Source organism: Diorhabda carinulata, chromosome X (assembly GCF_026250575.1).
Source record: "Diorhabda carinulata isolate Delta chromosome X, icDioCari1.1, whole genome shotgun sequence".
Classification (NCBI taxonomy): Eukaryota; Metazoa; Arthropoda; class Insecta; order Coleoptera; family Chrysomelidae; genus Diorhabda; species Diorhabda carinulata.
Genome location: NC_079472.1, coordinates 66,771,964 through 66,788,299, shown reverse-complemented (window position 1 = coordinate 66,788,299; position 16,336 = coordinate 66,771,964). Strand labels below are relative to the sequence as shown.

At 30.5% G+C, this 16,336-nt stretch overlaps 1 long non-coding RNA gene across 1 annotated transcript; it reads left to right on the top strand.

Annotated features, from left to right (window-relative positions):
- The first annotated feature begins 213 nt into the window (after positions 1–213).
- On the top strand, positions 214–7,639 carry LOC130902246 (uncharacterized). Its single transcript, XR_009060368.1, has 3 exons — positions 214–362; positions 423–618; positions 7,343–7,639. It is a non-coding gene; the product is annotated as an uncharacterized LOC130902246 (long non-coding RNA).
- The last annotated feature ends 8,697 nt before the right edge of the window (positions 7,640–16,336 follow it).

Sequence of the window (16,336 nt, the reverse complement as noted above, 5' to 3'; positions counted from 1 at the left end):
CATTTCATCTACACAATTACATAATTAAAAGTCAGTATCTTGGTTACAGAAACATGTAACAAGTAGTGGTGTCAATAATGCGGTGGTAGTACTAATTGTTGCGTATATGACACTTCACAGTGCCATGTACTAGCTTGAATGTTCTATGGTCATCTGGCAAGTGACAGTTGGGAAGCGGGATCCTTAGATAGTTAGGTTAGAACATATAGAAGATCGAAGTAAAACGTGTTCTCAAACTAATCGTGTTTTATTTAAATAATAATATCAAAGCTAACCTGAAACACTAATTATTAAATAGTGTGTTCAGTATGAATTTCACCAAAGTTTCTAGAAATAGCAACTAATAATCCTGTTGATTCCTGGTAGGAAGCGGTAGCGACAGTGTATTCATAAACGTTCCTTACTATTTATATTTTTGTTAGGTTTACAAAAAAATTTTGTAGCTTAAACTTGATGTGGAGTGAAACATATCAAAACAGTCTTATCCTGGGAAAGTGATTAGTAGATGCATGCATCCCCTCAGATTTAAACATTGCTTATAAGAATCATGGGTCGTATTGATTAATGGTAAATTTGCCATCTAATAACCTGTACCGATCAGTGTAAATGTTAAATAAGGTAGGGCTCAGAATAGATCCCTGAGGTATGTAATAGTTATTGTGATCACGTAAAAAACTTTAACTGCCGTGAAATAAATTATAATATTGGCATAAACCGTTTTATTAATTCCAATATTTTTCTTTTTATTTGCCATAATCATAGTTCCCTGTTAAATCTACAAAGTCTGTATTGATTTTTGGATTTTATTACCCTTTCAAAGGTTCTTATCATACAAGATATCATCGAGATGGGACAAAATGATGTTGATAATCCAGGGTCTTTATTAGGTTTAAGTATGAGACAAACTATAAAATTTTTAGAGTAATCAGAATAATTTATGAATTATTTTATATGAGAAACCATCTTGAGCGGGAGCAGTGTTGAGGCTTTTTAATTAGTAAATCCAGTTCATGGGTAGTAAAAGAAGCTAGCAATTTATTTTCATGTTTAAATATCACCACAAAATTGGAAGCAGGTGGAAGAGCTATTTTAGTTAGGATTTAGGAATAATTCTTTGAAAATTGCTTTTTTTTGACGGACTGGAAGCTTTTATTATTAAGCATTTTAACAAACTTTCAGATTTATGTCAAAGGAGTATTTTTATTCAGTTTATTTAAAAAGTTCATTCATGCAATTGCCTCGTTGTTTGTTCTCGAATAAACTTTTCACTTGTGCAGCTATATTGAATAATAATTGTGATTGGAATGAGTTGTTTGATATTTTTAGGCAAAAGCACCAAATGAGTCTTGTAGAAATGCGTTTTTAACAGGCATAGAGCGAACTGATCATATGAAATGATCTTGAACAATGTTGCGGCTTTATCAAAGGGATTTGTATAGTTCTGATATTACAACAATGTCAATATCTCTTTTATTAATCAAATTACTCACTCTTATTTGCTTTTAATAACCTGCTGCTCCACTATAGTACTCATAGTTTATATTTCAACGGTTACCCAATAATAGATGGAGACACCCATTAACTGTAATTTAATCTCTTCGGCTATTTTCATTAAAAGAATTGTCATAACTCGTAGTATTATTTCAGACGCTTGCGCTTGTGTCAGCTATTCTGATGTTTTTTTTATTTCGAGTAAATACTAGAGAAAAACTAGACCTATACAAGAGCGTAACCATAGATTTCTGCCCACTCTATTGACGAAGGCTCTAAATAATTTCTAAGTGACCGAGAATAGCATTAATCCTTCTTGAACTTACGTATGGCTTGTCATTGTTTAACACCAAGCCCTTCAAATCATATCGTATAGACTATACCAAATTCGAAATACACTTTTTTCTTTGACTCTGTATAAGGGACGCATGTTTGTATATTCCATTCTATATTTATCTAAAACTGTGGGACATACCTGATTATTGACTGTTGTGTCCACAATATGTCGATCCAAATTATATGAAAAATTTTGTCAACTTTCTAGCTCAAGTTTAAAATTCCGATGTCGCTTCTTCGTTTCTGGAAAATGTTTACGTGAGTATTAGAGTTGAAAAGGTCTGAACGAAAATACAAATTATTCCTTCGTGTTTGGAAATGTTGGAAATTATGTCTAAGACGGTGTAAAAGAACCTGCGGCTTCTATTTTGTATTCCACAAAGAAGTCACTCCATGGCGTTTATTTGCATACGTATATATATATATATATATATATATATATATATATATATATATATATATATATATATATATTTCTTCAATTTCTAATTTCTTAGACCTTTTGATATATAAATGCATTTAAATTTTCTTGATTTTAGGTCTCTTCTGTTTAAAAAATTGTTCTGTTTTTTTTTTGATAGTTTTTAAAAGAAAGATAAATTTTGTCGTTCCGTTTTTTTTCTTCTGTTTTCGTAATAACAGTTTTATGAGATTTATCAGCTTTGAAAATTTTGAGATCTCTGTTTTGATTGATAAATTGTTTGATTATAATTATATTTTTGGGTTTGATATTGCTCGGCTGTTGTTTGTTTTTCAATTTCTTTTTAAAATTAATGATGATATTACAAGTATCAGATCTTTTTTTATTTTGAATTTCGTTATTTAGATGATTGGTATTGCATTCAATATTACATAATATATTTGTCACATGTAATTATTTGTCACTAGAAATGTTTTGTGCAAAATTGGGACTTAAAGATGAAACTTCTTTCACTTCATCTGGTATGACAGTATCAGTTAAATTTTTGATCCATTTTGATTTTATTTCATTTGTATTTTTAGCAATAGGTTGTTTTAATATTATATTAAATATATGAAAATTCCTAACAAATATTATCTATTATATTTTTTGTATACAAATATTCCTATTGAAAAATATATAGATAAAAAGAATGGGACAAAATTAAAGAATATACAGAATTGTCTCAAAATGAATTTATAAAAGCTATGGAACTCACACCTACAACAACGTATTTCAAATATGAAAATGAAATATACAAACAAATTGATGGTAGTGCTATGGGAGCTTCCATTTCAATGTGTTCAATTAGTAATGGAAGATCTCGAGGAAACTGTTCTTAGCAAAGTTGATATAGATATTCCATTCTTTTTCCGATATCTAGATCATTGCATTATTGCCGTACCAAAGAATCAAATTGAAAACATTAATAAAAAATTCAATTCTTATCATAAAAAACTTCAATTGTCACAAAAAAGATCAGTGATAATAAGTTTGGATGATAGATCTATCCAACTATTACATCCTGAATGATGCTTAGCAAGATATTCAAGAAAATGATAAACAGACACTACAATCAATTAAAAAACAGAACAGTAAAGAAACATCAAAACATGAAACATTTTTTCTTACCATATGTACAAGGACTTTCCCAGCAACTTTCAAATTATTTTAATGCATAAATAAATAAATTAAGATTCAAAAATTCTTAGAGAATTTTTAGAAATGGTTCACATTCATAAAAACGAAAAAGCTATAAATTATAATAAATGATAAAAAAGAGCTAAAATCAAGAACATTTAGATGCATTTACATATAAATTTCGAATGAAATCTTTGCCAGCTAGATTATTAGATTATAAGAAACAACAAAATTTAAAACACTGCAATTCTGCATATCTTCAATCATTCAATGATTTTTATGTTTATATATCAATGAAAGAGAGATCGATCGAGCGTTGGGGGTCAACAACAATAAACTTTTTCATTTTGAAGACGATAAACTATTTGGTAGTAGGGAGTTTGGTATGAATGAAATGAAAATAATCTAAAAATCCTTCATGTCTTCTGAAACGAATTCTATATAACACTTACTACACTTTTACATCAAATCAATCTCTCCTTAAATTAGTTTATAAGATATATGAATTATTATTCATATCACACAAGTAACACTAAGATTAATCTAATGAAACGTATGAAAAAAAAGAGTTCTCAAAATTTCTAATCCAATATTTCATCAAAATAGCTTTAAAATACTTTACAAACTTTTTTATTAAAACTTACATCTTGATATGTTTTGAAACGAATTCTATCTAATACATATGACAGTCACTTCTACACCACTCTACCGGGATCTTTAAAAAATTTATATGTAGATAGTTCACAAACAAAATTGGACCTTCCACTGCAAATTTACTTTAATCGAAGATAGAATACCAACCAATAAATTTCCTAACATAGCTTATAAAATTTCTTGTTTAAATTATGATAAAAAATAAATCGGGCAATCTAAGAGGAAATATGTAATTGATATAGGAGAAGTTCTTTTTAAAAGATTTATTTACTGAGTCAAACTATAAATTATCTATCCCGACATGTTTGTTCGGTACAACAGCGTGACAGTTATAGCTTAGACTAGGGATACGAAACTATCGATAGTATCGATAGTTTTTGACTATCGATACTATCGATAAACTATTGGGACTACTATCGATAGTAATCAAGAAACGAGAAGTTGGAACATGATAAGTTCAAGTTAAGCATACAGACACTTATTTCAAAAGAATACATTTTTCAAAATCTATCTTCACTGCAAAGTCCGGCTGAATTTGCTAAATGATACATTTTGCTGTCTGCATGCACAGGTAGAGAAGCAAGAAGAAACAAAAAAAGAAGAATAGCCGCGAAAGGCGGTTAAAGGAGACGTTAAATGTAAAGGTTAAGGTTCCAACCTGTGGCGTGAGGCTTGGTTTTTGGTTTTGGTTTTATTTCAACTTTGATCTTTGATCAGATACCTATTAGTTGTGCTGTGCAATAAGTGTAGATGGATAATTAAAGGTTATATTACTCGTATGGTGTTTTGTGTAATTTTTTACTTTGTAATATTAAAAAAATGAAAAAATTCTTGAATATGAATATGAATATGAATATTAAAGTCAGTCTAAACCTTAAACTGACTTTAATAACACGAAATGGTCTTTTTCATGAAGATAAATTAAAATTTTGTATATACGATACAATGTAATATGTATGTGATTTCATCGTTTAAAATGAAGCTAAATACTCTAATGAGGTTTTCAAAAACAAGTGGAATGGAACTTAAATTAAATTTGACAGGCTTTTGATTTTCTTCAAGGTTTCCGAATAATATTTCTAGGAGTCTTAATAAATCTTATTATATATGGGTGCATAATACCAGCTTTTGAAAAAGAAATAGAATTTCCTACATCTTGTAATAAAATTTCGTACATATTTAGTACTATTACTCATATATAGTTGAATTAAAATCGTTAATTGAAGAAATAGCTGGAGTATTTTGTGTTTTGACGGTTTGTGATAAGGAATTTTCTGATCTATATGATTTTCTTTAAAATTAACAGTATATAAATTATTCGGGAGAGATATATTTTTAATTTATTAGTTTTAACTAAATTGTTGTTTTTAGAGTTTTAGACTTCCAAGTTTTTATATTCGATGTTTGAAGAGTTTAGATCATAATAATATAAAATTGAATAATAATACTGAACTAGTTTTGCTTTCAAGAGTTTAACTGGTAGATTCCGTAGAGTAATAGTTTCTTGAAATCCGAGAAGAATAATGTGAAATTAAGAGTTGAAAGAATATATTCTTTCAGTGGACGTTTGATATTCTCTTGATGTATTTTACCTCGCTTTGTCGTTGTCACGGTTTTAAGTTTCGTGTTTATCCTTTCAAGAGTAACCGGCTTATCGAATTTATTAGAGTTTTTTCTTTATTTTGATAAATATATTTTGGTGTGGTACGAGTATTTTAGGATCGATATTTTCTAAATGATTGGTTTTCTGTTCAATTGGATCTGAATTAATTTTCGCGTACAATTGTTTTGTTTTGTCTTTATGTTGATTTACGTAAACTTTCATTAATAGTTTATCCATTTAATTTTACTGAAGAGTGGATAGAGTTATTTTAGGTCAAAATAGCATATAAGATTTTATTTTTTATTGGGGTATCATAAAATCCTTGTATATTCAATAATCTTGAGTGTTCGATTTTTGTTAAAACGTTCAAAAACACCGTTTGATTGTGGGCGGTCTGATGAACAAAAATTTAATTTAATTTAATGAAGACTTAAAGTACGGTTACGACTGTATTTTTAAATTCGGTTCATTTGTTTTGTTAAACCGTAATGACAGAAAAAATAATTAATAAGATTATTGGCAAAATCTGTTTCTGTTAAGTCTTCTAAATAGTAGGCTTGAGCATACTTGGAAAAACTCTCTACAATTGCTAGACATTTTGAATTTTCGAATGGTTTGATTGCTATTGGTGTGAGGTTTATCTGAACTGTGTCTGGATATTTATTAAATATATTATTCACTTCAAGTTTGTGCTAAGATATTAACTGAATCTGTATCTAAAAATCGAATATGAATATTTTGTTATATGATTAATTTATTAACCAGCTGACCTTATTTCATTTCTTTTGAATTCCAACGATAAGGCGTGGTTCATATAATTACGTTATGAATTAATTTATACGTTTAATAATTTACTTTCATATAATCATGACAACCAAAATAAGGGAAATAAAAAATGGGTGATAAATTGATTGAAACGTGCAATTATGCATTTGTTACTAGTTGCAGGAGAACTAGTTCGGGTAATTTATTGCTATCACTATCACAAAATAGCTGTCGATGTATGTTGTCGAAGGTTTTCTAATAGGAGAGAAATTTCCATTATTATTGGAATAATTTCCAGGAGTATCTTTTGTTAAAATATCATTCGTAGAGAAGATAAATGGAATGAAGTAGGAATGCATTTGTTTTCAATCGCCTTGATGAAGGAGGTTTCATTTCATTCTATTGGCAGCCTAGGTGGTGTATGCAGATGCCATTATACCCAATGAAGATATGAAACGCAGTATAAGAGCCGTTATAAATGTGTGAATAAAAAGTTACCCGACTATATGGTATAAAAAGTGAATACCCCTATAGAAGCAGACCAGAATCATAGCGAATTAATAACTTGGAGAAGAAACTATGTGCTGAGAATTATGTTGATATCGTTAATTTTCTCGATTGGAGGTATGATTGCAGATTATATTAACGCCATAAAATTTTTGTTGATATTTTCCTCTCATCTCACCTGGTTTCTGTTTGTGGTAATTATTTTTGATCAACGGGATTATCAGTTTGGGAACACTTTGTATAAAAATTATTAGAAGATTACGCTTTATTCGATAAAAATATTCGGAACAATAGCTAATAAATATCCTAAAAAATTTACATATTTTAATTTCTCTCAGTTGTTTCATCAAGTTCATTATTTACAATGCCTTTAAATCATTTTTTAGGACCCGAAGTACGTTTACGAAATGGGAGTTTTGGTTTGTTTTGCATTATGAACGAAGGATGGCCTATTCCACAAACAGATCATGTTCTCCCGACGACGCAACTTCAGCAATTAAACGGTTTATTACTCGTAATTGTCAGCATTATTAACTGTTATTAGTTTGTCGCCGTGGTGTAGAATAGTGATTTGCATGAAATAAAAGGGTTCGATTTAATGGTGTCGATTTTAAGTATGGTATTATTTGTAGGTTCCTTCCAACATTACTGCTATTATTAGGCCTTAAATTTGAAAATAAATCAACATTCAAATTTCAATAATATAAGTTTATGAATAAATACTTTATACAACGTCAAACAAATATCGCAAACTTTTATAGCCCAATATTTGTCTTTAGCTTGAAATCTTCCACTTCAAAAAACTTATTCAGAGATTGAAAGTATTTTGGAAAATTATTTTTTTTAGAAAGTACTACTACTAGCATCTTTCCTTTTAGTATCTATGTAAACGATAATATAGTTTGTATTAATAGCGTGCACCATACAGAGTGCTTCAGTTTTAAGACAATGATATGTATTTAGGTTGATTTGAAAGGTATCGGCTATATTTTGAATGGCTTCAAAGTGGAAATCGAACCCGGTTCAACCCGCCAATCTAGTATTTGCATTATTATAAACTTTTGCGTACCCGCAATATCTGTTGATATTGCATCCTATTATGTAACTCTGTTGGCAAATCTAAAATTTTTGTCTCCAATATACAGAGAATTGATTTACCTATATTTTTAATACTTTTGATATCTTTATGCTTCTAAATGGACTGTACGGGCACTATACAGGCGTACAGAGTATACCGGATCAAAAAAAAACTATTGATGTCACAAGGGATATACACAGGGTGAAAAATCAATTCAAAGGGGCATTGAAAGGTAGGGGGAAACATCGATGTCAAAAAATTATTATTATATCCACTTCACATATCGAATATTGGTACAGGGTCGAAAAATCGATGGCAAATTATTATTGTCGAATAATTTACATATCGAATGACAAATTATACAGTTATACGATCCTATGTGACCCTGAAAAGTGAAGATATATCAGAAGTTAGATGAGATTAATGCAAAATAGATGGATACATAGCTTTACACACAGGAGTATGGCACATGGTAGCAAAAAAAATGGAAGGATTATCACTACTTGGACTTGTATACACACAAATTAGAATTAAAAGTTTGAACAACGACAACAAACCTTGACTTCAACCGCAAAAAGCGATAATTTGAGCTATTTACATTGTTCAATATTAATCCCGATAAATACAAATTATTGTTGAAACAAACGAAGCCACGGCCAAAATAACAAAATGAATATATTTTAAAAATAACTGCACCATAGGATTTATAAAAAAAAATTATAATTATACACGATTTTTAGTAACAGAAAATTCCTTATTCAATTTGGTCTTTTGGCCTTTTAAACGAAGAATGAATGAAATTTTCGTGATAGGTATCTGGCTGGATAATTTAACTATATACCTCGATAGATCATGAGTTGATTTCGAAAGGAAATCAGTACCAAATTTGTTGATAGGCGCTATTTGATGGTCTACGAACTACTGATATATAATGGTAGTTTCTGCTTTATTTATTGAATTATTCCACCCTCACGCAACTCTTAAATACTAAATACAATTTCGGTCGAATGACTAGTATTTCCGGCATCCTGAGAGGCTACAAGTATTTTCGATCTTCCTACTATTTCAATGTAATCATCAAAGTATTTATAGTCGATGGGATTGGTAGTATACTCTATTAATATGCCTTTTCCTGTTTTTTTCATATTTCTACTTATTATTCCTGTCAAAAATGAAGATGGTATGGGGCTAGTTCTTTTTCTCACTCGTTGCTTTCCCTTTTCCAATACTGGTCGGGTGATGGAATTATATTTGCCTTTGATATCATTTGGAAAAATTCTTGGAACAAACAAAATCGCGACATCTAGCATCTGGTTTGAGGATATGGTTTATGTTAAAGGATAAGAAAAATACTCTTATTTGTGAATTGGACTCACCTTTAGAACACTAAATCAAAATTATAAAAACAATGTATGTGTTTGTGCACTATCAAATGTATTATTTTCATAATGAGATGGAAATACTTCAATATTTCATTGTTCGTTCGCTTTAGTATGATATAATATAAGAGAATGATTTTTGGAACCGTTGGTATAATGATGGCTATGATTTCGGTAAATTTTTAAATATCGCGATTAATATTGAGCAATGTAAGTAGCTCCGATTATCACTTTTTGTGGTTAGGGTCAAGTAGTTGTCGTTGTTTAAACGTTTTATTCTATTAATGAGTATGGAAGTCGTCGTAGTGACAATCCTACAAATTTTCTCTAACATGTGCGCACCAGTACCGTCGTACTGTGTGTAAAGGTATGTATCATCATATTTGGCAACAATATCATCTAACTTCTAAAATTTATTCACTTTCCAGCGCCGTATGACTGTATAATTTGTCATTCCATATGTAAACTATGTCCCATTTGACAATAATAGTTTGGCATCGATTTTTTGCACTATTAATTCATGTTATGCCCACTCGATGAGGGCGATTCGTAAAAACAAAGGCCTTTTTTGACATCGATTCTTCTACTTTGTATAATATCTGTTGCGTGAAGACGAAGACAATAATATATTTTTGACATCGATTTTTGCCCTGCCTTTAAATGTCCTTTTGACATCATCATCAGTCGATACACACTGTATATGCTTTTTTAATGATTTTTTGACATCGATTTTTCACTCTGTGTATATACCATGCGACGACGACGAGTCACTTCTGCACTAATTCCGTATATGCTTTTTCAACATCGACCCTATAAATAATTTTTAATGCACCCTGTATAAATCCCTTTTGACATCGATTTTTCACCCTGTATGCCTTCTTGACATCAATAGTATACATTCCAATATGCCTTTTGAGATCGATTTTCGTCCGAACGATCACGTGACTCGAACATATCGAACCACATCGTATATGCCGGCGTCTTATGTAACATCTCTAACTGTATAATATACTATTCCGATAGAACGATAATAACATGTGATAATGAACCAAATTAATAATTATTATAATTTTACAACATTACTATATCTTTTTCTGCCAACCGATGACGGATAAGAATCCGCTAGACCCAGCCCCGTCAACCGTTGACGCACCAACAGCGGAATGACCTTTGAAACCATCGGTCGGTCTCAACCAGCCCATACATACTCTATCGATGTATTCCTGACACATCAGTGGTTTTGCCATACTAATAAATGGTTTTCGTGCTACATAAAATTATCAACAGGTAACAGTTATAAACGTTGGTGACTTCAGATGCGACTTCTACATTTAGTATTATAATGTAGTCTTTCAAATATAGTTTTTTTTCCTTTATATTCAAATGTTACGGTACTAGAAGAGTCAAATAAATCTTGAAAAACCACACAGCGTTCAGCCAACATTCTCAAGCCGAGAATTATATTGAAATCTGGATGGAATAATGCATTAGGTTGAAGGATAGCATATTTCTCACTCCTGGAACAGAGAAAAGGACTATATAGAGATAAGGTGTGAAAAAGGTGTTTGATAAATAGATAGTAGAATATATACTGTAATACCACAAAAAATAAATATTTAGGGTTTATAATGACAGTGATATGATATTGATTTTTTCCGCGAGGTGACGACACTAAGTCGACAACATAATTTATGAAATTAGTTGTTTGAACTGTATCGAAAAATACATTGGTCACTCTGAAAGGTCAGACAGATATTTACTCGATAAACATTTGTTTAATGAAAGCTTTTTTATGCATTCGCATGACTACTAACAACAGAAAATTGTATCAGGATCCCACAAACTGCTGACCAGGTATAGCTAAGCTGAATTACGAGAATTTGAATGTCGTGGTAGATGTGGGCTACTTGCATCTCCTTGTTAAATACCATTGCACCGGATGTAGGTGATTTGAAATACTGAATACAGTGTTTACACCATCCCTTTACCAATAATCATAATTATCGTCTTCAGAGACTGAAGGTGAACGAAAACCTAATGACTTGATTCATCTGTTTTATAATAAATTTTCTCACCAATAAACTTCTCCCGTGAACATTAATTTCAGCGGAAAAACCTCCTTGGGTGGATTCTTCACATTTATTCCTTGACTACTAAACTATAGAGGGGGGTGTAAGGAATTGGCCCTTTGTCCCTATTTAAGCTACTCTTACATTTAGCAAGTTCAATGCTTTCTATATTCTCTCTCTAGTAAAAACATTTTTAACGTTAGAAAATTTAAATGTTTTATTTTCTGCTGCAACATATTGTTTCACATTTGCCCAGATTAATTCATTGGGATTGAGTTCACAATGGTAAGGCAGTAATCGTACGTAAAATGATTTTATTCCGTTTTTGGCCATTTTATCGGTAATGTTTGAGTTATATACTTATTTTTACGTTCTTTGACAATTTGAGAAAGCTCTGTCTTAACCATCGTTTCATCAAAAGCTATATTTTCAGAAGTAAGCTATTCTTGACTACCTATTATCTATAAAACCTTGTACTTATACAACCAAACATAATAAATATGGTTTTAAAAATGGAAAATCTCAAATAAGAAATAATAAATGAAGGTGAGGAAATTCATTTATGTTTTATAGTCTTAGAGATCTAAGAAGAAGAGAAGATATAGTAGATGTCAATCAAAATGATCTTTTTGGATTTGATCACACACTAACCTAACCAAACTGTCTGAACACAAGGAACGACAGCCAGAGATTGCCGGCAACTTGAAAACACCTTCTTCATCCACTTCGCTCCAATACCACTCTGGCCAATAACACTTTCTCTAAAAGCCGATTTCCACAAATTAATTACCCCTCCCGCCAATAATGTACTTCCCATGCGTGCCAAAATCTCTAAACCCGCCAATAAGTCCCCTATAATTACAAGGTCCAGGCTGCTAGCTCTTCAGTTAGATCAAGACCAGCAGTGAGTGTGTTAGTGTCACCAGTGTGTCATTTTATATTTTTGTTTCAGCTGTTCATTTCCCCGTTGGTATTCCAAAATAGGCAGATTGAAGCTTTGGAAGCAACCAGGAAAAAGAGATGATTCGTTCCGTGGAGTAGGCTGATTGAGACCACGGAATCGGATCACTTCTTACAAATGAACGAATCTCCACCCTTCTCTTGATAATGACTCCAAAGTGGGATATCCAGCATAACTCATATTTCTATCAACGTCAATTTGAATATTGAATTTTGAATTCTAATAATATCAAAAATCACCGGAAATCTTAATTGGTTATTTCCCAGACAATGAATACATAAGTGTTCGAAAGCTCGGAAAATATATTAAAGTTAGTCCACTTTGGTGTTTCCTTGCCACGTTCCCAATTAAAAACTATATATATATATATATATAAATATATTTATATATACTGTACAAGTACTGTATGACGCGCGTTTTGATAACCACGTTAGTTATCGTCTTCAGAGAGTGAAAATTGAAAAGTGAAGTTTACCCTCATTTTCCTTCTCTGCCTTCCTAAATGAATATTTTTCTTATATTCTACGTATTTCTAATGAGCCACAAATAGAAAAACAAATGTTTAGATAAAATAGAACAAAATAAGTTAATGAAAAAGCTTAAAGGTGAATAGAAAAATACAAAATTAAATCCCAGAGTATCCAGTTCTAAAACTTTTTTCCGTGGTTTATCTTAACTTTGTCTACATTGTTGATTATTCACGGTATATTACGATTCTTTTTTGATATAATATAATCAATTATGATGTCAAAATAATAATTTCAGAAAAACCCCTCCTCTAATTTTTGTTGAGATCAGAGTCTGCGACGTTTGAAATTCTAGATATTAGATGCTGTACAATATAAAAAAAGGCCAAAACTTTGGCAACTCTTTCCGTTATAGCGTTGTAATGTAGGAGCCGTTACGGCGCCACTACGACCCCAATCGATTTTGTAGTCTATTTTAATCTGATATATTGTCGATTCCTAAACTGTTTATCGTTGTAAATACTGTTCGTTGCTTTTGAATAAAGCACTGGTCACAAATTGTTGTGTTCTGAAAGTATTGATACAAATGAGTTAAAGCTCGTCACTCTTGTCCCAATTTGATTTTCCTCCTATTTCCAATTCTTCCAACTGTCACTTAAGGTGAAGAATAAAAAATTATCGAATTATATACAATTTTTATGGAAAGTTGTGACAAATAATGGAATAAAAATTTATTGACAAGATTTATTCCAAATTACAGATATGCCAAAAAAATTTTTATGAATGAATCAAGATGTTTTCTCATTTGATCAACTAGAGCGAAAGTGTGAGAGCTGTAATACCTACCAGCAGTCACTTATGAAGAAAATCTGTAGGGGGATTTGGATTGCTCCTTCAACGTAGTTTCCTAGTTTTGGTGTATAAATATAGAAAACGTTTTAAAAATGAAAGTACAAGATAAAAATTTGAGAAAAGTCATCAACGCAATAAAAAAATATCATATCTACCAGAAATGAACCAGTTATAAATAGTAGGATCAGAAAACAATTGTGGAATCTTGTGTTAGATTGCTACTTACTTTATCTTTAAACCCCAAACATGAAAATGAGAGCGTGTATGAGTTAAATAATCATCGAACATAAAATAGGATGGATGAGTTGGTACATGTCACTAAAAATCAAATATTTATGGTTTTTTTCAAAAGCATCAAGACCACTTCAAAATTCGATAGAGTCAATATCCAGGCATTGTGCTAATTGTGCCATAAGTTTATTCTTCATAATAGTTTTATGATCTGATGCGTTATGAAGGAGAATAATTTACATTTTCTTCCCAAATTTTCAATTATACTGTAAAATATCTTGACTAATTTGGTGTTTGGTATATTTTCATGCACTCTCCCAATAATCAATATTGGTCTGTATTGATATTATCTCGTATGTATTTGTTGATTTTGTTTGTATGTTCCATTATTCAATATTCAATTTTGTTGTTCCTACATATAAGTACAACATTACAACTTTAATCAAAGTCCAATTATATTACTACAATGGCACTCGATAGGTATCAATGATGAAACAAATTTTCACTCAAAATTACCACAAATTTGTATTATTATTTCACACCATTCTGTATTCATTTTCATATATTGTGAAAATTCAATGAAAACTCTAATTAAAACGTATATCTTATATTGATTTCAATTATAGGTACTCGTATCCATCATTTCTATGACAGTAAACGGCTATACGTAGATATTTTCGTGAAGTAATTATGGTAGAACGTGTGTATTGTACCAAATTCTATTAATAACGTTTAGAATCGATAACATTTGCAACATATACCAGACTCAGAGCTCTAATGGGGAGCCTCGAATTCAATCACTGTCGGTCTGACAGAGCCGCCAAGATTAAATCCAAGTAACAGATTGTGCTAATAGTTTTCTTGATACTTTGAAATTACTCATTGTGTTACTGTAATTTCATTATTTTCTAGACATCAATAGTTAACCAGAATATTTTTGTAAATATATATCTTTTCGAAATTGTATTTATAGATTCTCAATTAATTTATTCTATTAACTTTTATTTTTTTCCAATATTATTTATCAATTTGAAAATCTAGTTTTTTCTGTATTTATATGTAGTTCCAATTAATCAGACTCCAGGAAGTGAGGGAGATTTTATCGTATTTTTTTTCTTTATAAATAAAAACTAATAGAAAATTATGATTTGAAGATATATTAATATGGATTTTTAGATTATAGAAAGAGGTTTATAATCTTACAACAACTATAGAGTACATCTATGAAATATCCTTACGTAAGGCATATGTTTTTATTAAATTCCATTTCTTTCATAAATTTCAATACTCACAGCTTTTTTGGTTAGGGATCTTCACGGGAAAAATTGTGGAGGTTATTTTCAAAAATAGTTTTAGCTAAAACAAACAATACAAGTAAGTACAATTAATGGAGAAGTGAATTTGTATAGTTGTATAGTTTTAGTCTTACACACTAGATAAAAACAAAACTCCGAAGCTGTAAACAAAATGCATGGTTTAGATACAATTTATTTACTATTTGTTTCCATTCTGTTTTCAAGCCAGTTTTTGATCGTGGGAAGTTTTTCTGCGGATATATTTTTCTCTATATAATATTTTCTTCCACTTTTTATGTTGGCTTGAACCGGCAATTGCTCGAAATTATAGCTTCTCACACTTTCTCAGGTGTGAATTGTTACATGCTTTCCAATCAGGCAAATTGTTAATCTGCCCGAATCAATGGTTACAGTTTATTAGAGTCTGTGAATTAGTTTTTGTTAGTGTATTCCTTCTCCCTTTTTTAGTATACGTTTAACTATTTAAGAATAAATTCTTTCGTAAAACCAAACTTCACACCCACCCCTCTCAATGACCAATCACTAGAGTATGTATGTGAATACTCCATACATAGTTATGAGTAAGCAGTTTCCTGAATGGTTAGGCCAAAATTCTTTCGGAATCTGATTATTTATTAGAATTTTTCGATCATGAAAGTGACAAATTTCAACAACCAATTACGGAAAATAATAACAACTATTTTATATTACCTTCACTAATTATAGTGAAAGTAATCATTTATTTCTTTGATAATGATTTAAATTCAAGGTCTGTTTAAGGTCGAATAAGAACAATAAATAGCGCAATTTTCTTATATTATTACAAAATTTTATTTGAAATAGAATGAAAGCTCAAACCACTTTATGAAATATGGGGGATGCCCATTTGAAAAGTTTCAGTTACAATAATTTCATGGGCAAGCAAGACGTAGATATTATTAAGAATGTTGTGTGAGAAGAACAGTCAATTTTGATGAGCATTTAAATTCTGGTAAAGGTCTGGTAAAGGTCTGATATAATTATAGAAAAAATTAAAAGAAAGCGAAGA